Source organism: Mastigoproctus giganteus, chromosome 1 (assembly GCF_048544385.1).
Source record: "Mastigoproctus giganteus isolate SK-2022 chromosome 1, ASM4854438v1, whole genome shotgun sequence".
NCBI lineage: Eukaryota > Metazoa > Arthropoda > Arachnida > Uropygi > Thelyphonidae > Mastigoproctus > Mastigoproctus giganteus.
In genome coordinates this window covers 279023651-279047210 of record NC_143575.1, presented here as the reverse complement: position 1 = coordinate 279047210, position 23560 = coordinate 279023651, and the positions used below count along the sequence as shown (strand labels likewise).

The 23560-nt window shown below is 38.2% G+C and overlaps 1 protein-coding gene across 2 annotated transcripts in view; it reads left to right on the top strand.

The window, feature by feature from the left end:
* The window catches only part of LOC150092029 (BPTF-associated chromatin complex component 1), a 100117-nt gene that overhangs the window by 75651 nt on the left and 906 nt on the right, over nt 1–23560 (top strand). The window lies entirely within an intron of this gene.

Genomic DNA, 23560 nt, shown 5'->3' with positions numbered 1-23560 from the left:
TGTGGGTATGATTTCCAGTCAGTGGAAGAAGGTCTTTGATATCCAAGAGGAAAAGAGTGGGAGAAAGAACTGAACCTTAGGGAAGGTTCAGTTTCTTATAGTGGAGAAGTTGGAAGACAGAAAGCTATCTACCATCACCTGCAGTGAGCAGTCAGAGAGAATACAGGATAACCAATTACCAAAAACAGTTGGCAAACTAAAAGATGGTAGCTGATTTAGATCTTTGTACCAAATACGATTAAAATCTGAAATATCAAGAGCAGCTGCTTCAGTTTTCACCATTTACAAAGGACAGACCATTTAGTTTTCTGAGCAGCTGTTATTCGCAACTGCCTTGGTACATTTACAGATAAAGAAACCTCTAGGTGACAATGACCATAATGTATACAGATGTGGGATTTACCCAAAGATTTTACTACCATCAGGGATAAAGGGAAGGGTTTTTGCTTTTGTAAAGGTGACTACAGTGGTCTCAGAGATTTTTTAAGTTCTATACAGTGAAACCAACTGATGATGTTACCAACAGCAAATTCTAAATGGGAATCATTCAAGGAATTAATCTTGGAAGCTACTAGGCTTTTCATGCCAACTAAGAATTACTCTTCTAGGCTTAGTTCTAAATGGATGTCAGATGAACTAATGAGACTTGTGGCAGAGAAGAAAAATGCATGGGATGGATAAAAATTATAAGACGACACAGAAGCCTATGGTAGATATGAGTCTGTAATCAAGTCACAAAGGAGGTTAGGCAAGCAAAGGCAGATTATGAGAAATCTTTGGCAAAGGGTGCAAAGAAAAACTGCAAAGATTTATATAAACTCTAAAAGGAAAGGGATGAATCAGATTGGTCCACTTGATATCAATGGTTTGACTATACAAAGGATACTAGGAAAGTTTTGCAATACAGCTTTGTTTATTTAATTTTTTCAAAGTAATTTCCTCTACATTCAATACACCTCTCCATCCTCCGAAACCAATCTTTAAACCAGTTCTGCCAAGTTTCACTAGGGAGTAAAGCACACTCGTTGTCCCAAGCCCGTAGAAGGTCCTCATCACTGGAAAACCGCCTCCCTTTTAGCTTCATTTTCACATGCGGGAACAGTGCAAAGTCGCAGGGAGCAAGGTCTGGACTGTAGGGAGGGTGCTCGAGAAGTTTCATTCCTGTCGTGGTCAAATAATCGGTGCAGGCTTTGGCGCGGTGAGCTGCAGCATTATCGTGGTGGAGGTACCAGGTGTCCATTCTTGACTTTGGCCGCAGGTTCTTCATAGATCCAATGACTTTAGGCAGGCATTGTTCAGTATACCACTTAGCTGTGACTGTCTTCTGCGTGTCCAAAACGACACGTTCCACAATTCCACTCGATTTGAAAAATACAGCTATCATTTTCTTCTTTACAGATCGGGATTTTCTGACAATTACGGGTGTCGTCATCATCAAAGACCCAAACTTTGTTTTGAGCCTTGGTTGGCAGATCGTAATAGTACAGCCAAGTCTCGTCACCTGTCACGATGTTGTTCACATACCGAGATTGTCCCTTATCAAACTTTTTTAACATCTCCCGGCACCAAGTCACACGTCGTGTCATCTGCTCTTCAGTCAGTTGATGCGGCACCCAGAGAGAACAAAGTTTCTTCACGTGCAAATGATCTTGCAGAATCGAACGAATTGCTGGTTCATTTAGGCCCAAAGTATCCTCTATCTGTTGGTAGGTCACTCGCCTGTTTTCGTCAAGCATTTTCCTCACAGCAGTAACGTTTTCCTCCGTAACTGACGTTCGTGGCCTTCCCGACCTCTCAGAATCCTCCAGAGTGAAATTTCTAGTGCAAGAGTCATTTCTTCTAAGCACTGGTCTATGGTTAAACCACGCACGAAATTATACCGCAAAACTGTCCTTATCTCATTTCGTGACCACGATGCCATCGCAAGCACTTTACACTCTCACTACTAATGAATAACTGAGCCCATCGACTTGGCACGGCGGCTACTATGCACGTATGAACATGTCTCAACATGCAGCAACAAGCAGCTTCCTGTGATTCATTGTTGCGTCATATTGCAAAACTTTCCTAGTACCCTTTGTAGATGATCATGCTTAGATAGCGGCCAAACTGCGAGTATTTTGCATCTGCATTTCCATATGAGGAGTTATTCGGGGAGAGGAAAGCCAGAGGTTTATCAGACTAACAGGGAATTAAATGATTTTGTTATAACTGAGAGCAAAGTGGAGGTGAAATTGTTGAAGTTAAACATAAGAAAGGCATCTGGGATTAGTATTAGTAGAGGCATGCGATGCAAGAAAGCAAGCATATGCAGCATCAGCAAAAAAAAAAAAAAAAAAAACCACGTCCTTTTCATTCACTACCACTGTCAGTGTAGTACCACAGAGATGAAACATTACTCTGGGGTTTTATATGTTTTATATGTTTATCTTCAATTTCTCCTCCACTTTCCTCTCAGTTATTACAAAATCATCTAACTCACTGCCAGAGTTTAATTCACCTCTGGCATTCCCCTCCCTGAATAACTCTCATGTGTGAATGTAGATGCAAAATACTCATTTAGTTTGTTAGCCACCTGAGCAGGATCATCAACAGTTGAACCATCAATATCCAGTGGATCAATCTGATTCATCCCTTTCCTTTTAGAGTTTATATAGGTAAAGAACCCTTTGCTGTTTTTCTTTGTATCCTGTGCCAAAGATTTCTCATAATCTGACTTTGCCTGCCTAATCTCCTTTGTGACTTGGTTACGGACCAGCTTATATCTATCATAGGCTTTCATGTATCCCATGCATTTTTCTTCTCTGCCACATGTCTCATTAGTTCATCTGACATCCATTTAGGCCTAAACCTTGAACAATAATTCTTAGTTGGTATGTAAAGCCTAGTAACTTCCAAGATTAATTCTTTGAATGCATCCCATTTTGAATTTGCTGTTGGTAACAGCACCAGTTGGTCCCACCATATACTGTCTCAGACTACAGTAGTCACCTTTACGAAAGCAAAAACCCTTCCCTTTACCCCTGATGGTAGTTACCTCTTTGAGTAAATCCCACTTCAGCACACTGTGATCACTGCCACCTAGTGGTTTCTTTATCTGCATATTCTTAATGCATGAAGAATCACTCCTGATGATCAGATCAAAAGTATTACTCCCTCTAGTTGCCTCACGAACATGCTAATGTAGAAAACAATCATCCAATAAATCCACAAAAGCCCTGCTAGTGTGTGAGTAACCAGCCCCCAAATTCCAGTCAATATCTGGGAAATTAAAATCCCCATTATAAAACTGTGATTTACTGGCCCACTCTATTTCCCTATACAGTTTCTTATTATACTCATCAGAGTCATTAGGCCTATAGCACACTCCTACTCTCAATTTTGATCTCCCAATGCTTATGTCACACCAAACTGACTCAACACTGCACTGTCCAGCAATGTCGACTGGCTTCACTTTCTTGGATTTTATGTATTTCTTAACTAATAGCATAACCCATCCTCCCTTCCTATCCTGTCTATCCTTTCTGTAGACATTGTACTCCCCAAATTCCAGTTCTGCATTCCTGATATCTGTGTGACACCACTTCTCTGATATCCTAACAATATCTGCCTTTGACCAACACCGCAAATTCATCAGATTTATTTACCAAACTCCTAGCATTGTTGTATACGCACAAGTACAGTCAATCCTCGTATAGCACGATAGTTTTGTTCCTAGAAACCCTCGTGCAATATAAACAACAAGCCCTATGGGAAAAATAGGATTAGGTGCCGACCAAACAAGATTGAACACACATTTGTAACCAAAATATTACCAGACACAAATAAATAATCATAATAAAATACTTATGTATTTTATTACTTAACAAAATATTCCTAACGCTTTTGCTTCTGTTGTAAGCAAACTTGTTTTTTGTTTGATTTTCTATCCAAACAGATGACAGCCATTTCATCTCTTGCAATTCTTTGTGTCTTGATCTATTGGATTTTTATCATTAGCATAGGCACATGATGCAAGGTAGCATGCTTATATAACATCAGCCAAAAAAAAAAAAAAACACACTTTGAGTTGTTTCTGCTATGAAAGTTGTTTTCATTTTCTCTGCATTATTTCTATTTCTTTGTGTTGCCTCATTTAGGCCTGTAGCACGTGCAATATCACATGTTCATTCATTTTTCTCTAAGCGTTTCACAATTTCATATTTTTTTCTCTATCAACAGAGGTGGACTTGCCATAAGCCTTACTGGAGAAATCCCCCTGTGGGGCCGGAAGCAGTGTGATTTTGGCCATAAACTCTAGTATGAGGCCGCTACAAATTTTCCCGGGTAAGAATTTTTTACCCACTCCGCCTCTGTTAATTGATATTGCTTTTCTTTTTCTCTCTGAGTCTGTAGTGTGTTCACCAGGACGCTTCCTCTTCACACCTTTTAAGAATTTTACTCATATTTAGGGAATAAAGCACAATTACAAAATGAGGCATGCTTGATACACATAAACAAAGCTGCGCAAGTGTAGCAACTGAATAAACAATACCTTAAAGGCAGAGACACACTATTATCACCTCACTAGCTCACATTTTACTAAAGCACATTTCTGGGAGTTACTACCATAAAACAATAAAAACAATTTCCAGTTGTGTTTCTACCAATGGAATCCGTTATAATCTGCTAGTAAACTCGATCTAATTGCATTTGCGATAATACGATTGCTGGAGTTGTGTGGGTTTTTACATTCTTATGGTGAAATGTGTTTCCTCTTCACTAATATGAAAAACAAATACGTTTTCAGAATCATCTCTTCATTCCTGTCGTGTTGCGTTCAGTTGGGGTGATTCACGTTCGACTGCCATTTCTTGTGCATAAGTGAATCGTGCATAAGCGAATTCGGTTCGTGTTATATGTGATATCGTTCCCCTATTAATAAATTGTATATGATGGAATTCATGTAGTGTAAACACGTTATATGAGGACTGACTGTATACATGCATCTGTTCCTATTCTTAGCTACCCTAACACAACCCATGTGTTTACTTGTACCGCAATGACTCCCAGCAGTCTCTGAAATACCCTGCATCTTGTTTTCCAGGCTGCTGCTCATTCCAATAGAAGCAGTGCAAGAATCACTTTTACCTCTGCCAGCGGCTATTGTTAATCTATTAGTCCTTGTATTCCCCCAAGCTAGCAGTTTTTTGACACACCTAACACTGCCTCGATAGCATCAGCTATCGATGGATGGATGAAATCAATCCAGTTATAATAAAGGAAGCAGCAAAGAGTGTAAGCAAACCCTTAGCCATAATTATTAGAGTATCATTCAACTCATGGGTGATCCCCATGTACTGGAAATGTGCAAATGTATCTCCAATTCACAAAGAAGGATCTAAGTGTGACACGAGTAATTACAGACTAGTTAGTTTAACTTCTGTTCCAGGGAAGATAATGAGAGTCACTGATTAAAGAAGCATTGCAGGATCATCTACGCAAGACTGCAATAATATTTCAGACCCAGCAAAGGGGAAATCGTCTGGTCAATTTTATTGGATTGGATTGGATGACGCGATCACAAAGGAACTGGATGCAAAAAATAAATTTGATATTATATACGTACTTGGATTTCAGAAAACCTTTTGATACTGTTGCACATGGAAGACTACTGTACATGTTGGAGGAGTATGTCATTAAGGGCAAGTTTTATTTTATTTTTATTAATAACAAGATACACAACAGGTAACCATTAACAGTGTATCTGTTATTGGATAAAAATGTGATAAAGGAACCACTAGGTGGCAGTGAGCACAGTGTGCTGAAGTGGGATTTACTCAGAGGTAACTACCATCAGGTGTAGGAAGGGTTATTGCTTTCGTAAAGGTGTCTACAATGGTCTGAGACAGTATTTAAATTCTATACAGTGGGACCAACTGATGATGTTACCAACTGCAAATTCAAAATGGGAAGCATTCAAAGAACTTACCTTGGAAGCTACTAGGCTTTACATACCAATTAAGAAATATTGTTCAGGGTTTAGGCCTAATTGGATGTTACCATTAGCATTAGTAGAGGCATATGATGCAAGAAAGCAAGCTTATGCAGCATCAGCCAAAAAAAAAAAAAAAAAAACTTCCACTTTACCCCTCCGTTTCTTCTAAATACCTGTCCAGCTGAGTCTTAAATTTATTTAGGCTATCAACTTCCACAACAAGGGATGGAACTCTGTTCCACCAACCAACTACCTGCTGGCTAAAGGCAAATTTCTGCACATCTATCCTACATCTGTCTTTCCTCAATTGAATTTATGCCCTCTCAGGTGATTATTCTGAGCAAGAGGAACAATCCCATCAGCATTGAGCATGCTCAAACCATTCAAGCCTTTATACACCTTTATAAGATCACCTCACCGGTGCCTAGTCTCCAGACACTGTAATTTTCAAAACTTAAGCCTTTCTTCGTAAGAGAAACCCTTTGTTCCATTCACTAATCTTGTTGCCCTTCTCTGTACTCGTTCCAGCAGCTCTACAACCATCTTGAAATGAGGCCTCCAGACCTGTATACAGTACTCAAGGTGTGGCCTGACCATTGCCTTATGCAAGGGAATAATCACCTCCTTATCCCTGCTAGAAAAATTCCTGTATATCATTGACAAGACACCATGAGCTACTCTTGCAGCCCGTCTGCACTTCTCAGAGAACTTCATATCTGCCTGCACAATTATCCTCAGGTCCTTTTCATTCCCTTCCACTGTCAGTATAGTACCACAGAGTTGATCTGAGATCAGAACAATAAACATAATAACAATAATAAGAGATCCAACCGGAAGATAAACATTGATATATATTCAAACATTAAAATCATATGTACAAAAGAGGATTGCATTAAGTTAAGTTACCGGTAAAACAAGTAATAGAGATTATAAGATGAGAGCTAGTCATTTTGCATTTGAAGAGAAGAGGCAAACTTGTGGATGGAGTTCATCAGTGACTAGGAGTTGTCAAAGAAGTTGATGAGAGAATCATTTGCTTATTCTGTTCAGTGGACTGAACTTCATAAAGACCATAGCGGCAGAGTCAAGGTGAAACAGTGTAAGGTTCCTAACTTGTCTACAAGGAGCATTGTAGTTGATTTTACTAAGTATATCATATGCTTCATAAGTTCCAGTGATTTTGGCTGGAAGGGTGATGTCAGCAATAACTCTTCTAGTGCACAGAGGCCTCAATGAAAGTAATCACACAGCGATTCATAGTACACCGTGTGATAAAATAGAGGATTATGGAACGTAAGGTAACTGAAAAATTTTGTTAAAGTTTTCGTGTGAAGATTCCAGATGGATGAGCTGAATTCAAGGATTGGGAGAAGTAAAGGTATGTCTGCTAGAGGCAAAAGTTGATGACGTTATAGATCAGATATCTTTTCAGCGCACGAACGGTGATATTGTTGTACACGTTGGAGAGCAGATATCTTTTCAGGGATATCATCTTTGCAGACAAGTCAAGACACATTTGAACTAATGACATTAAGAGCAGATATCATCTTTTCAGGGCATGAAAGGTAATATTGTTGTACCCGTTGGAACTAATGACATTAAGAGTAAGAGATCTGCAGATTTACTCAACAAGTACAGGTCAATGTTGAAAAAAAGTCACGAGTTAGGGTTGAATGTGAAAGTATCTGCAATTCTGCCCAGACACGATATGAGGGAGTATATGATGAGAGCCTTGTCAATCAATTCGGCCCTGGAGAGATTGTGCAGCAATCTCAAGGGCTCAAGGGGTAGAATTTTTTTCAGCCTGGTCTGTGCTTGTTGACGGGAGAAACTGCTTCTACGGGAATGGGATACACTTAAATAGAAAGGGTGCAAGAATATTTGCTGATTCTATCGAGGCAGTGTTAGGTGGGTCGGAAAACTGATAGCATTGGGTGGATACACAGACTGAAAGGTTAACTGGCTGCAGGCAGAGGCAAAAGTGATTCTTGCACTGCTTCTATTAGAATGGGTAGCAGACTGGAAAGCAAGGTAATGGAGATTTCCAGGACTGCTGGGAGTCATAGTGAAACAAGTAAATACATGGGCTGGTTAGGAGCAAAAATAGGTGCATGTATACGAATGCTAGGAGTATAGTTAATAAATTTAATGAGCTTGAAGTGTGCTAGTCAAGATATCAAAGGCAGATATTGTAGGGATATCAGAGACGTGGTGTCACACAGATATAGGTAGTGCAGAGTTGGAATTTGGGGAGTACAATGTGTATAGGAAGGGAGGAGGGGGTTATGCTGTTAGTTAAGAAACACATAAAATCTAAGGAAGTGCAGCCAATTGATGCTGGTGGACAATGCACTGTTGAGTCTGTTTGGTGTGAAATAAGCACTGGGAAAGGAAAAATTAGAGTAGGTGTGTGTTAGCATTAGTAGAGGCATATGATGCAAGAAAGCAAGCTTATGCATCATCAGCCAAAAAAAAAAAAAAAAAAAACCACTTCCACTTCACCCCTCTGTTCGTTCGAAATACCTGCCCAGCTAAGCCTTAAATTTATTTAGGCTATCAACTTCCACGACAAGGGATGGAAGTCTATTCCACCAACCAACCACCCGCTGGCTAAAGGCAAATTTCCTCACGTCTATCCTACATGTCTTTTCTCAATTTGAATTTATGCCCTCTCAGGTGATTATTCTGAACAAGAGGAAGAATCCCATCAGCATTGAACATGCTCAAACCATTCAAGGCTTTACACACCTCTATCAGATCACCTCCCTGGTGCCATCTCCAGACATTGTAATTTGCAAAACTTAAGCCTTTCTTCGTAAGAGTACCCCTTTGTTCCATTCACTAATCTTGTTGCCCTTCTCTGTACTCGTTCCAGCATCTCTACATCCTTTTTGATATGAGGCCTACAGACCTGTATATATGCCTAATGAATCTGATGAGTATAATAAGCAATTGTGCAGAGATATAGTGGGCCAGTAAATCAGAATGTCTTATAATAGGAGATTTTAACTTTCCAGGTATTGACTGAAACTTGTGGGTTGGTCACTCGCCCACTATCAAGACTTTTGTGGATTTATTGGATGGCTGTTTTCTACAGCAAAATGTTTGAGAGACAACCAGAGGGAGTAATACTCTTGATCTGATTATCAATAGTGATTCCTCATGCATTAAGAATCTGCAGATAAAGGGAACCACTGGTCGACAATGATCACAATGTATTGATGTGGGAATTATTTAAAGATGTAACTACCATCAAGGCTAAAGGGAAGGGCTTTTGCTTTCATAAAGGTGACTACAGGGGTCTCAGACAGTTTTTGAATCCTGTACAGTGGGATCAACTGATGATGTTACCAACAGTGAATTCTAAATGGAAAGCGTTCAGGGACTTAATTTTGGAGGCTACTAGGCTTTTCATACCAACTAAGAAATACTGTTCAAAGTTTAGGCCTAAATGGATGTCAGATGAATTAATGAGGCTAATGGCAGAGAAGAAGAAGAATGCATGGGATGCATATAAAGTATAAGGCGACACAGAAACCTATGGCAGGTATAAACTAGTCTGTAATCAAGTCACATAGGAGGTAAGGCAGGCGAAGGCAGATTATGAGAAATTCTTGGAAAAGGATGCAAAGAAAAATAGCAAGGAGTTCTTTGCTTAAGTAAACTCTAGAAGGAAAGGTATAATCAGATTGGACCACTTAGCATAGGTTAGTTGACTATTGATGATCATGCTCAGGTAGCTGATAAACTGATTGAGTATTTTGTATCTACATTCACACATGAGGTGTTATTCAATGAGCGGAGTGCCAGAAGTTTATCAAACGCTAACAGGGAGCTTAGTCATTTTGTAATAACTGAGAGCAAAGTGGAGGAGAAATTGTTGAAGTTAAACATAAGGAAGGCACCTAGGGTGGACGGGATCCATCCAGTTATATTAAAGGAGGCACTTAAGGAAGTAAGCAACCCCTTAGCCATAATTATGAGAGCTTCCTTGGACTCGGGGGAGGTCCCAATGGACTGGAGGTGTGCAAATGTATCACCAATTCACAAAGGAGCTTCAAAAGGTAAACAACTAGTAGTAGTAGTAGCATGTGATGCAAGAAAGCAAGTGTATGACCTATTGCAGCATCAGCCAAAAAAAAAAAAAAAAACAATCACACCATTCCCTCCAAATGCCTGTCCAGTTCCTCCTTAAATTTTTTTAGCATTAGCATTAGTAGAGGCATTTGATGCAAGAAAGCAAGCTTATGCAGCATCAGCCAAAAAAAAAAAAAAAAAAAGTAACATAAATAAATAAAAATAACCACTTCCACTTCACCCCTCTGTTCGTTCGAAATACCTGTCCAGCTGAGCCTTAAACTTATTTAGGCTATCAACTTCCACGACAAGGGATGGAAGTCTGTTCCACCCACCAACCACCCGCTGGCTAAAGGCAAATTTCCGCACATCTATCCTACATCTGTCTTTCCTCAATTTGAATTTATGCCCTCTCAGGTGATTTTTCTGAGCTAGAGGAAGAATCCCATCAGCATTGAGCATGCTCAAACCATTCAAGGCTTTGTACACCTCTATCAGATCACCCCGCTGGTGCCTAGTTTCCAGACACTGTAATTTGCAAAACTTAAGCCTTTCTTCGTAAGAGAACCCCTTTGTCCCATTCACCAATCTAGTTGCCCTTCTCTGTACTCGTTCCAGCAGCTCTACATCCTTCCTGAAATGAGGCCTCCAGGCCTGTATACAGTACTCTAGGTGTGGCCTGACCATTGCCTTATACAAGGGAATAATCACCTCCTTATCCCTGCTAGAAAAATTCCTATATATCATTGACAATACACCATGAGCTACTCTTGCAGCTCGTCTGCACTGCTCAGAGAACTTCATATCTGCCTGCACCACCACCCCCAGGTCCCTTTCATTCTCTACCACTGTCAGTGTAGTACCACAGAGTTGATACGTTGCTCTGGGGTTGCTGTTTCCCATATGTAGTACTTTACATTTGTCAATGTTAAACTTCATTTGCCACCTCGAAGCCCATCTGCTCAACCTTTCCAAATCCTGTTGCAGCAGCATAGTGTCAGTAGTGTCCTTGACAACCCTGCCAACCTTCGTATCGTCTGCAAACTTGGACATTAAGCCTGATATACCATCATCAATATCATTTATAAATACAGAAAACAATAAAGGCCCCAATACTGAACCCTGAGGGACTCCACTAATAACATTAGTCCACGATGAGCAGTGTCCATTGATTACCACTCTCTGTCTTCTCCCCCTCAACCACCCCTTTATCCATAGCAGCAACTTGCCTCCAATGCCACACTGCTCCAATTTGTGCAGCAGTCTTCCATGTGCAACAGTATCAAAAGCCTTTCTAAGATCCAAGTATATAATATCAAAGTTATTCCCTGCATCCAGTTCTTTTGTGACTGCATCATAGTATCCAATCAAATTGGTCAGGCAAGACTTCCCCTTAACAAAACCATGCTGTGTCCTAGCTATAACTGAAGTCTTGTCTAGATGATCCTGCAGTGCTTCTTTCACCAGTGCCTCCATTAATTTTCCGGGAACAGAAGTTAAACTCACAGGTCTATAATTACTTGTGTCAGCCTTTGATCCCCCTTTGTGAATTGGGGTCACATTTGCACATCTCCAGTCAATGGGTACCTCCCCTGAGTCCAAGGAAGCTCTCATAATTATGGCTAAGGGTTTGCTTACCTCCTTTGCTGCCTCCTTTAATATAACTGGATAGATCCCATCCACCCCAGGTGCCTTTCTTGTGTTTATCTTCAACAATTTCTCCTCCACTTTGCTCTCAGTTATTACAAGATTCTCTAGCTTACTGCTAGAGTTGAATACACCTCTGGCATTCCCCTCGCTGAATAACTCCTCATGTGTGAATGTCGATGCAAAATATTCATTTAGTTTGTTAGCTACCCGAGCAGGGTCATCAACAGTTGACCCATCGATCTCAAGTGGACCAATCTGATTCATCCCCTTCCTTCTAGAGTTTACATAAGTAAAGAACTCTTTGCTGTTTTTCTTCGCATCCCTTGCCAAGGATCTCTCGTAATCTGCCTTCGCCTGCCTAACCTCCTTTGTAACTTGGTTACAGATCAACTTGTATCTATCATAGGCGTCCGTGTCACGTGTTAATTTGTATGTATCCCATGCATTTTTCTTCTCTGCCATATGCCTCATTAGTTCATCTGTCAACCATTTAGGCCTAAACCTTGAACAATATTTCTTAGTTGGTATGTAAAGCCTAGTAGCTTCCACGATAAGTTCTTTGAATGCTTCCCATTTTGAATTTGCTGTTGGCAATATCATCAGTTGATCCCACTGTATAGAATTTAAATACTGTCTCAGTCCATTGTAGTCGCCTTTACGAAAGCAATACCCCTTCCCTTTACCCCTAATGGTAGTTACCTCTTTGAGTAACTCCCACTTCAGCACACTGTGATCACTGCCACCAAGTGGTTCATTTATCTGCAGATTCTTAATGCATGAAGAATCACTACTGATAATCAAATCAAGAGTATTACTCCCTCTAGTTGCCTCCCGAACATGCTGATGTAGAAAACAATCATCCAATAAATCCACAAAAGCCTTGCTACTGTGTGAGTGACCAGCCCCCAAATTCCAGTCAATATCTGGGAAATTAAAATCCCCCATTATAAGACTCTGATTTACTGGCCCACTCTATTTCTCCGAACAGTTTCTTATTATACTCATCAGAGTCATTAGGCCTATAGCACACTCCTACTCTCAATTTTGATCTCCCAATGCTTATGTCACACCAAACTGACTCGACACTGCACTGTCCAGCGATGTCGACTGGCTTCACTTCCTTGGATTTTATGTGTTTTTTAACTAATAGCATAACCCCTCCTCCCTTCCTATCCTGTCTATCCTTTCTGTAGACATTGTACTCCCCAAATTCCAGTTCTGCATTTCTTATATCTGTGTGACACCACGTCTCTGAAATCCCCACAATATCTGCCTTTGATGTTTTGAGCAATACCTCAAATTCATCAAATTTATTTACTAAACTCCTAGCATTGGTGTACACACAAGTATACATGCACCTGTTCTTTTTCTTAGCTACCCTAACACAACCCATGTGTTTACTTGTACCCCAATGATTCCCAGCAGTCTCTGAAATATCCTGCGTCTTATTTTCCAGGCTGCGGCTCATTCCAATAGAAGCAGTGCAAGAATCACTTTCACCTCTGCCAGTGGCTACTGTTAATCTATTAGTCCTTGTATCCCCCCAATCTAGCAGTTTTCCGACCCACCTAACATTGCCTCGATAGCATCAGCAAACATTCTTGCACCCTTTCTATTTAAGTGTATCCCATCCCTGTAGAAGCAGTCTCTCCTGTTAACAAGTACAGACCAGGCTGAAAAAAATTCTACCCCTTGAGCCCTGCACAATCTTTCCAGGGCCGAATTGATTGACAGGGCTCTCATCATATACTCCCTCCTATCGTGTCTGGGCAGAATTGCAGACACTTTCAATTTCAACCCTAATTCACGGCTTAGGTTAAATTTATTTAACCTAACAACTTCCACAACGACAAATGGAAGTTTGTTCCAGCAATTAACCACCCACTGGCTAAAGGCAAATTTCCACACATCTATTCTACATCTGTTTTTTCTTAATTTGAATTTATGCCCCCTTAGGTTTATAATCTGAACAAGTGGAAGGATCCCATCAGAATTCAGCGTGCTCAAGCCATTCAAGGACTTATACACCTCAATCAGATCACCGCGCAGGTGCCTAGTCTCCAGCCACTGCAATTTGAGAACTTAAGCCTCTCTTGGTAAGAGGATCCCCTCATTCCCCTCACCAATCTTGTTGCCCTTCTCTGTACACGCCCAAGTAAATCTACATCCTTCCTAAAATGAGGCTTCCAGATCTGTACGCAGTACTCAAGGCGTGGCCTGACCATTGCCTTATACAGAGGGATAATCACCTCCTTTTCCCTTCTAGCAAAATTCCTATATATCATTGACAAAACCCCATGACCTGCCCTGGCAGCCTGACTGCATTGCTCAGAAAACTTCATATCTGCCTGCACAATTACTCCCAGGTCTTTTTCATTTTCTACCACCTTAAGTGTAGTACCACACAGTTGGTACGTTTCACTGGGGTTACTTCTACCCATATGCAGTACTTTGCATTTGTCAAGATTAAACTTCAGTTGCCACTTCTTAGCCCATCTGCCCAAATTATCTAGATCCTGTTGCAGTAGCACACTGCCATTACTGTCATTAACAACCCTGCCAACCTTTGTATCATCTGCAAACTTCGACATTAAACCTGATATACCTTCATCAATATCATTGATAAATATACAAAACAACAGTGGACCTAACACCGAACCCTGTGGGACTCCACTAATAACATTAGTCCACAAAGAGCAGCACCCATTGATTACCACCCTCTGTCTTCTCCCACTTAACCATCCTTTTAAGTGCGGGACTTTATCAAATGCCTTAGATATATTAGGTGGTTATCAAGAACTTCATCGGTTTATTGCCAGAAAGGAAGCAAATTTGTGGCTACTGACTTGCCACTGCAGAAATCATGTTGATTCTGATCAATGAAAGGTCTGAAGAATTCAAAGAAATGTTTGTGTACTGCTTGTGTCGAAGAGTTTAGCCAGGCTGTTTTGCAACAATATGGGTCTGTAATCGGTTACATCATTTTTATTGCTTTTTGAAAATAGGAACTATATTGACCTGCTTTAAGTGCTTAGGATACTTCCCCTGCCTGAGAGACAAGTTGAAGATCTGCAGTATGAGGGGTTTTAAGGTAGTGGCAGTCATTTTCAAAAATAAGCCTGGAATATCATCTGGGCCTCTAGTATAGTCATTTCTCATGCTTTTTAATGCCGAATTTAAATCTTCATCAGTGATAGAGGTTAATGAAGATATCATCTTTAACAGGTGTGAAGTCTGGAAATAAGGCAGGTCTCGATGTATCATTTGTTTGAATTCTGGAAAAATGTTTGGCAAACTCTTGAGCAATAATGAATTCTTCCGATAAGAGAATCCCATCTGCGTTATGGAGTTGTAACTTTCTAACTACTTCCAAAGTGGCTACAATGGATAAAAGGGTGGTTGGATGGGAGAAGACAGAGTGGTAATCAATGGACACTGCTCTTCATGTACTAATGTTATTAGTGGTGTCCCCCAGGTTCCGTTGCTGTTTTGTATATTTATCAATGATATTGATGAAAGTATATCAAGCTTAATGTCAAAGTTTGCAGTTGATACTAAGGTTGGCAGGGTTGCTAATGACAGTAATGAGTATGCTACTTCTACAACAGGATATAGAAAAGATGGGCTGAGAAGTGGCAACTTAAGTTTAATGTACTTCGTATGGGTAGCTGTAACCCCAAATAAATGTATCAACTGTGTGGTATTACACTCAGGGAAGTGGAGAACAAAAGAGACCTGGGGTAATTGTGCAGTCAAATAAGAAGTTTTCTGAGCAGTGCAGACAGACTACCAGAGCAGGTCATCCAGTCTTGTCAATGTTATACAGGAATTTTGCTAGCAGTAATAAGGAAGGAATTATCCTCTTGTATAACACAATGGTTAGCCCACACCTTGAGTACTGTAAACCTCATTTTAGGAAGGATGTACAGTTGCTAGAACGAGTACAGAGAAGGGCAACAAGACTGGTGAAGGGAACAAAGAGATGCTCTTACGAAGAAAGGCTTAACTTCTGCAAATTGCTGGGTGCCTGCGAGGTGATTGATTGAGGTGTATAAGGCCTTCAATGGATTTAGCAGGCTCAGTGCTTTTGGGAGTCTTCCTCTTGCCCAGACTACAAACTTGAGGGGGCATGAACTGAAATTGAGGAAAGACAGTTGTTGAATAGATGTGTGGAAATTGGCTTTTGCCAGCAGGTAGTTGATTGCTGGAAAAAACTTCCGTCGTTGTGGAAGTTGATAGCTTAAATAAATTCGAGGAAGAAGTGGACAAATGTTTGAAGTGTGTGAAGCGGGAAGTGTTTTTTTTTTTTTTTTTTTTCCCCCTGATGGTGTATAAGCTTGCTTTCTTGCATCATGTCTGTGCTAATTCTATATTGATGTCTGCAGATCTTGCTGAAAGGTTCATTGAATTCAGTCTACATTTTCTTTTGATTTTGATTTTTTTTTTTTATGTAAACCCCAAACACGAGAGGTGTTAGAACCTATAGTACTTAGTACCATGCTTGGGTTGGAGGTTGAGTAAACGAAAGAAGATATTTATTGACATTAGACTTGAACTTCTGTAGACTGTAATTTTCAGGAAATACGTATGAAAAAAGGTTATTCCAGAAAACGGCAGTTGAGTGAATAAACGAGGAAGATGAAAAGTTGGTTCTGTGAGTTTGAAGTTGGACAGTAAGTGGATGTTGGCTGGTGGAGGCACATGTTTGGACTGTTTTGAAAGAGAGAGAGCGGGAATTATAGAAGCCAATTCAGAAGAACAGTGCCCATGGAAGCAAATTGTAGAAGAGGCATGCAGCAGAAACAGTACAGCTATGAGACAATGAGTGGAGACACGCTGTTAGAGATGAATCATTAATTAACCTAACTGCCCTCTTCTGAATGGAATCAAGAAGCCTGAGAGAGGTTTTGGGAGTACCACCCCAAATGTGGGACAATATTCCATGGCAGGGCGGATACAGAGTGAGCAGCTGTATGGAAGAAAAGTAAAGCCGAGAGTGAAAGAGAAAACCAAGTTTTTTAGTTGCAGAGGGAGCAATATTTGTAATGTGCTTGTGCCAAGAGAGAAAGAGATTAGAAGCCAGGGTAATCCCCAAAAGAGATATATCATTTTGCCTAGAAATAGGAGTGTCACTAAAGGTAAGCATAGGAGCAGAAGAATCCTTTTTGCAAGCTATAAGGCAAGACTGAGTTTTAGAAGGGTTGAAATCAACTTAGTTGTCTTTGCCCCACTGGAGAATTACCTGAAGGTTGGCATTTAAGGAATTGGTAGCAGATTTTCGAGAAGTTGAAGCTGCTTGAGCAGGGCAAGGTTTCTCAGTCAATGGAAGAAGGTCATTAATATACAAGAGGAAAAGAGTGGGGGAAAGAACTGAACCTTGGGAGACACCGGCATTAGTGGAGAAGTTAGAAGACAGAGCCATCTACCATCACCTTCAGTGAGCGATCAGAGAGAAAACTGGATAACTAATTACTAAAAACAGTTGGCAAACCATAAGATGGAAGCTTGTTTAGAAGACCTTTATGCCAAACACGATCGAAAGCCGTTGAGATGTCAAGAGCAACTACTTGTGTTTTACCGAACCTTTCCATTGAATTAGTCCATAAATGGTTAACATAAGCCAGAATATCACCAGTGGATCGACACTGACGGAATCCATACTGGCGATCGTTGATCAGACGGAAGGTTTCTAGGTAGTTTAAGAGTTGGCGGTTAATTGATTTCTCCATTACTTTAGAAAGCGTAGATGTAATTGCACTGGGACAGTGCAATTACATCTACATTATTTGCCAGTTCAGCAAAAGCCTGTGGCTTTTGCTGAACTGGCTGTAGGAGGTGGGGGGGGTGACTAGATAAGAAAATACAAATTATTTACTTCCCTCCTCACATAGGTAACTATCCAGATATAAATTCAAACATCAACTATCCTGTTGATGTTTGAATCTATTCAAACTGTCTGTCCCACTATCTGTGAGGCAATGCTCATGAGCTCTTGAATTCTCTATAACAGTGAAAATTTCATGTTCATTCATTTTACTGACCCCTCTCAGAGCCTTATAAACCTCAATCAGGTTTCTTGTGACGTGCTTGGTTGCTGAGCTCTGTAGTCCACATATATGGATCTTTTCTCATATGGTTGCCCTTTTGCCAATCTCAGGCAACTTGCAAGTTGCCTGTCTTTGGACGCTCAATGTCTTTTTTCATTTGAGGTCTCCATGCTCGTGCACAGTATTCCAAATGTGGAATATACAGTGTGAACATGTCCTCCATATCTCTACCGAATAATATTAGCATTAGCAAAGGCACATGACGCAAGAAAGCAAGCTTATTTAGCATCGGCCAAAAAAAAAAAAAAAAAAACTTCTAATTTTACCCATCCACTCCCTCCAAATGTTTGTCTAGTTCTGCCTTGAATCTATTTAAGCTATCAACTTCTACAATGACAGATGGAAGTTTGTTCCAGCAATCAACCACCCCCTGGCTAAAGACAAACTTCCATACATTGATCCTACAACTGTCTTTCCTCAATTTGAATTTATGCCATCTCAGGCGATTATGCTGAGCAAGAATTTAATATTCAATAAATCACCGATATGACACCATGGGCTGTCCTGGCTGCTTATTTGCACTGCTAAATTGCCTATACCAATGGTAAATGTTGCTCCTGGTTGCCAGATCTATTCTGAAACATGTTTGTATGGAACGTTTGTTGTACCACTGTCGTATAGTTCTTTTTTACATATTTCAGAATGCAAAATCCCTTTTTGTTGTGAGATTACCATTTTTGGAACAAGGTTTTTTTTTTTTTATGAAAACCCCAAACACAAAAGGTATCAAAACCTATAGTACTTAGTACCGTGCATGGGTTGAAGGAGAAGTATGGGGAGAGGGGGTTGCCAGAAACTTTGCTCTAAAGACTAAACATGGGTTTCACCACTTCAAGCCTCCAATAAGCAAAGTGGTGGTATTTCACCGGTTGATGAGAACACTGGTGGTGGCAAAACAAAACACTACTGCATAAACTTTGAAGGTCTTTCTGATGATTAGAATGCATTGTGATTGTATGCTGTCTGGTTACTTCATGATAAACATGACAGTGTATTATTATTATTTTTGAATTATCTTGTGGGGAGGATGGTGTGGAGAGCTTCCACACCTCTCTTCCCCTATTAGGATAAACCACGTAGTGTGATTTTATCCCTTTGCGCTTTCTTGATGGGCTTGCACAGATTTAAATTCTTTGCTGCTGCTTTTTTTTTTTTTTTTTTTTTTTTTTGTTGGTGCTATATAAGCTTTGGTTTTTTTTTATCATGTTATATGATCTTTATTGTAAGGTGCAAAATAATTATATGTTGCCAGTTCTAATACCGATATTGAGAATAGCTGCCATATTTTCAAAACAGATTACTTGAAGATGGTTTGTTTGGCTAGAGGAGTAAAAATAATCTTGAAGTTTATGTGAAATGTGCATTTTTATAGATTATAATTAAATATTAATTTGTTGAATTTCTAGAATGTAAACATTCTAGAAATTCAAATCGTAATATGCAGAAATGCAAATTTTAGATTAGTTTGTAACTGAAAATTAATTTATTAAATATTATTTATTAGAAAAAAAATTAACACAGTAACTTATTTTGTAATAAGCTCTTGTAGTAATTTTGTAAAAATTAGAAATTAGGACCTTATTAAGACATTGTGATACGTGATACAAATGTATAGTTTTGTAAGTTACATTCTAAAAAAGCATATGGCATTATACAATAATATCACAATGCCTCCAAGTAGAATGCAAATTTTATTTTTTTGTATACTATTCTGTGACCTGGAGAGATGACAACAAAACCTGTACCCATACATGGTATACTTAAACTCAGAGACTTTGGATGAAATCCAGAGAGATAGTAACTCCATAATTGAAAGTCCCAAGAATTTGTAACTGTGTTATAAGTAAAATTGTTATAATCAGAAGAATAGTTTCCCCGTGTTCATATTTCCCATATAGTAGCAACTTCTCATAGCATGATTTTAGAACTTCATTTATTGATTAGAAACAGCTTGCATAGTTTCATGGTTAAATTATTTTATAAAAGGAAGGAAAAACAAAACAAGAATTAGAGCATTATCTAGCATAATGTATAAAATGCAGTTAACATTAAAACAGGATGCAAGTTAACCAAGAACAGACAATGTCAAAATAACCTGAAAGGAAAAGAAAATTTCCAGGGATAACACTTACGAATGAAAAAAACAATATAAATGAACTTTATCACAGTTGTTGACATCCAGGTAAGGCTTGTTGCCAATTCAAAATGGTAAGGTAAAAGCTGTTACTAAAGTCATGGAAGAAGACTTTTGTATGCCGGCATTGGGGATGAAAAATATTTTACAGTGTTTTAAATTTGGTGTACATGAAGCTATTACACCTTAGGGATCAAAGGGGGGGAAGAATATATGATAAATACAATGACTGTTAAATTTAGAATAAAGGCTAAAGATCTTGTGTGGGAAAAACTAAACATTTCAATATCAGTATACAATTGTTTTAAATGTTTCCATTCATTTTAACCAAAATTTTGAAAGAAGATACAGCAGCTGTCTTCCATGTGTATTTCTCATGCCTCTAGTATTGAGCTTCTAAATTTGATGCCAGGAAACTTTGGGACCACCTTAAATTGTGTGTCTTTGGAAAAAGCATATGCTACCTGTGATTTTCTCAAGGCAAAGCAAAAAAGAAATTATCACCTTTTTGATCATATATGACAAGGAAAAATATCTGCCTTCTTGAAATTGCACATAAAAATCATCTGCGGAGCCATTTATATTAAGAAAGTTTTATATTTTATTATTTTTTTTCAATAACTGCTGATGTGAATATATTTAGTTTTACATTATATATATTGTTACTGGTCAGGAAAGAAAAAAAAATTAGAAATATAAGATATTCATATTATGCTGCATTTTGTGACTCCTAGGCAACCAGTAGTATAACTGCCTATGCTCAATAATTGACAGGTTAAAAATTGAGGTTGTGGCCTCTTAACCTTGTTCATTCTGTAAAAACACAAGCTCAATTGTCTGCATTATACACTTCCAAAAAATTTGTAAAAGAATAAGAGAAATTTACCTCAATATGATACGCAGAACACTTCCGTATGATACTATCCAGAAATTAAAACAAAAACAATTAAAAAATCGAAAATCTTACATTACAGTAAAAATAATTAAAAATCAGTTTAACACAATTAAATTAAAAGAATTTAACGAATGAATTTTCATTCCTGTGATCACGACGTACAGTTGTCAGCTTCAGGAAGGAAAATCGCTTTGCATTTTTTCGTTAAATTCTTTTAATTAATTTTTTACTTAATTTTTAATAGCTTTAAATTGATTTTTAATTGTGTTCAAGTGATTTTTAATTATTTTTTACTGTAATATAAGATGTTCAATTTTTTAATTGTTTTCATTTCGATTTCTTGAGAGTATCATACAGAAGTAGTCTATTAGTAAATTAATAAGAGGAGTTTACCTCAATATAGTACGTGGAACACTTCCGTATGATACCCTCCAGAAATTAAAACGGAAAAAACGAAAAAATCGACAACTTTTTAGTTGTCGATTTTTTCGTTTTTCCCGTTTTAATTTCTGGAGGGTATCATACGGAAGTGTTCCACGTACTATATTGAGGTAAACTCCTCTTATTAATTTACTAATATTATTATCAACGTAGAACATATTGAGTATTACAGCTCTGATTCATACTATCTAAGAAGTAGTCTATGTATCATATTGAGGTAAACTTCTCTTATTCTTTTACAAATATTGATATCAACATAAAACGTATTGAGCATTACAGCTCTGGTTCATACTATCAAACTGCAAAACAGTAGTTTCAGATCTGTTTTTTAAAAAAACATATATATTGATATCCATATTACTTTGTTATTCACATTAAAATATGCCACTATAATGCCTAAAAATGAAGTCATGAATGTTCAAATGCTCTTGCTCAAAATTAATGCAAAGCCATTAATGTATCTTAATGTAATACTATGATATTTGCAACAACCTTGAATCTCTACCAATTAACTTTTGGCATTAAAACTGGCCACATTCGGTGAAAGTTAATCATTGCCCACAGTATTACTAATACTATCATGATTGATTAGTAGTCTGTTTTGTTAAAGCTAGTGATTTCTGAAATTGTTTCCATCCATGCTCAAAAATGATTCCCTTAACATTAGATGCCCAGTTTCCATATCAGATCTAAAAAAAAAAACATTGTATTTATCATATTCTTTCCTCCCCCCACAGGTAGCTCAGCTTCTGCAAAGGAGTATACGGATTATACCAAGAAGAATAAAAATACTGATTCCGACCCTGGAGAGGAGTGGAGTGGTATACTTCATTAAAATGTTGGTATTGCAAGAAGACTAAATATATAGTAGACATAAGTTTAAAGGACATTCCACAGCACTAAGAAAACTGGGAATTGTGAAAAGTCAGCAATTACCGGCACTGCTGGCTAAAGGGACTTAACATGAATCCATTGAAGGTCAGGTCAGTGTTGTGAATAGCTCAGAGGACTGGTGTTATCAGAAGTGACTTGGAAGCTATGAATATAAAAGAAGCTAGTCAGTTTATTGTTAATAAAAATAGTGGCCTTAAAATGTACACAGTATGGGAGACTACAGTCTTGCAGCTTAAAAAGCATTGGAACAACGTAGTACCTCATCATGCTCTTCTATAACATTGTATAACAGCAATGTTATATACCTGAAGCAAATGAGCTAGTGATGAAATTCTCGAAGGTATACGTTGAATTTGTTTGAGGTTTATGCATCAGTGTAATGAAATAGTGAAATATATAAAAGAAAGACACTTTCAGTACTGATAGGAGGACATAACCACAAAATGTTATATTTATGCAGTTTTATGTGTTTTCTTCATTTAAATGTTAACAGTTTAGCATTTTATTGTTCTAATTGAACACTAGTATTTTTCAACCGTGACAGTTATTACTTTATTTATTTATGACTTAATAGTTGAGTCAGCTGGCGTGACAACTAATAATAATCTGGTTTCAACTACCAGAGACTACTTTGACTAAAGACTAGAGAAAGTCTATCCGGTGGAGAAATGGAAGTATTTTTCCAAAAAGAAATTTTTTTTTTTTTTTTGGTTAAATATTGCAATTATTTTTTTATTTTTATGAAAAGTGAAAAAAAAAAAAAAAAAATCAGTCTTTATATTCTGATTTTAATTACAAAAAAAAGTACATATAAGATGATAAAATCCAAACAACCACTAAAGAGTAGCACAAAAAAAAATTAAAAAGAAAAAGTGTTGAAAAATAGCACCCCAATTTCCATAAATTTGGTTATTAGTTGTTAGAGAGGAGTCAGCAAAATCACCATTGTCATAGCTAATGCAGTACTGTTACAAGGATATTCATTGAATATAGGCTGGTAATTTTCATTTAGGAAACTGATCTTTATAGACTAGTTTTACAGATTTAATCAGAGAAAGTTATATTTCCCATATAAGAAGAATGATAAATTTTCTGTAACTTTAATAAACTTTTTCTTGCAGACTATCCTATTTCTGAGGAATAGTGTGATTAAAGTATTTGAATCAACAAATAGAACTAAAACTTTATAATTTAAAATGCTTAATTGATATTGGGACAAAAAATGGAAAAAAATAAATAAAAAATAAAAATTATAAACAAAACTAAAAGAGAAATTAAATATATAAAATGAGTGGCATTACAAAATAGAATTGGGTGCCTCCATAGCCAGGTGGGCAGGAGCAGCGGTGCGTAGCACATGCTTCTTGCTTATACCGGGGTTCGAG